We start from the raw sequence: 1549 nt of genomic DNA, 5'->3' as shown, positions 1-1549 counted from the left end.
CCGGCCATGGGGGCTCCCCTTGGTGGGGGCTTCGCCTCGGGCACAGGAAGGGGTTTTTGGTTGCGTTGGTTGCAAATTGGGGAGCGAACGCCCCATTTTGGGGCCCTCGGCGGCGTGGGTGGGGGGGCAGCGGGACATGCCCCTGCCCGGCCCCCCTCCCCGCCGGGGGAGAGGACAGTGATAAGCTATAAAGAAGTATTAATTTATTGGAGGGGAAAAAAAAAAAAAAAAAGAGAGAAAGATATAAACCAGATTTCCCCCACCCCCAAAATAATAAAAAGAATAAACTTTAACAAATATATATTTAAAAGATTTTAAAATATTAGCAATTATATATAAAGCAGTTTAAAAGAAATCAAGAGAAAACTGGATTTTAGCTTGAGAAAAAACTATTAGATTATACTAAGCTGTGTGTCTTGTGGCAAACTCATTCTAAGAGTAGCACAATATTTACCTTTTCTCTGGGTGGAAGGTACGTGCAAGCAGTTCTGTTCGGGTCTTTCTGTTGGGATTCAGTGTCACGTCTTTATTTTTCCACCGTTAAGAACTCAAAGGATGTGCCTTGTTTTATGGAGGTTTTTGTTAATTCTTATACTGGAGGTGTTTCAGTTCTTTTGGAGTGTCTTCAGGTTTTGGTTTTGTTTATTTTATTATTCTTTTTTGGCATTTGTTTGGTGTGCGTGTGCGTGTGTGGGGGTGTGTGTGCACGTGGGAGTGCGTGTGCTTGTGCGCGTTCTCCGGGACGCCCCGCTGTATATTCATGTATAAACAGGAGTTGGAGTCTGGTTCAGTCGCTTGAGTCCTGATGAATGCATTTTTGGCTTGTGGTTTCAAAACAAAGTGTTGCTGTTCCTTTCTTTTCTTGAGACGTACAGAGTGGTCTCTCCCTCCGCCTTCCTCTCCCTCCTTTTCCCTCTCCCCCCTTCTCTCTCTCTCTCCCCCCTTCTCTCCCGTTGTGGTCGCTGATCCAGATGTGTTTGGCACAACTTTGAAATTTCTTTTAAAAAAAAAAAAAAAACACAACAAAAAAGACTTTAAAAATAACAAAAAAAAAATCATCACCCGCCTGAAAATATCTGTTGACAAGAAAAAAAATATGTATCTAAAAAAAAAATCCATAAAGTTCTACATGATGGATATATACATATATATATTTTTTATGATTAAGTTATGGACTCTGTATCGTATCCCATCTGTCAAGCTATGCATCTTGGTGCTTCTCCCTGCTCTTCTGTGCTTAGATTTCACCTCTACTCGTCTTATTCTTCCTATTCTGAATAGTAGATGGCTCGTGGTGCTGTGAAGAAGTTTGCTCCTATACGAAGTCTGGCAACAAATATTTAAAGAAAAATAAAAAAATAAAACCCCTGCCGGGCTGCCACCACTGTTTGTGTCCAAAAACCATCAGCCATCGCATGCAATGGCTCCCGCTGCGCAGCTGGGGCTGGCATGTGGCCGTGGGGTCCTGGGCCATGCTGGCACAGTGGGTCCGTGGGTGCCGGATGCTGTGGTGCGTGCCGGGCCTCCTGGCGTGGGCGTGTCTCGCAGG

This window comes from Charadrius vociferus, unplaced genomic scaffold, assembly GCF_000708025.1.
Source record: "Charadrius vociferus isolate BGI_N301 unplaced genomic scaffold, ASM70802v2 scaffold600, whole genome shotgun sequence".
Taxonomy (NCBI): Eukaryota; Metazoa; Chordata; class Aves; order Charadriiformes; family Charadriidae; genus Charadrius; species Charadrius vociferus.
The sequence above is the reverse complement of the archived record's forward strand: the minus strand, read 5'-3'. Positions refer to the sequence as shown.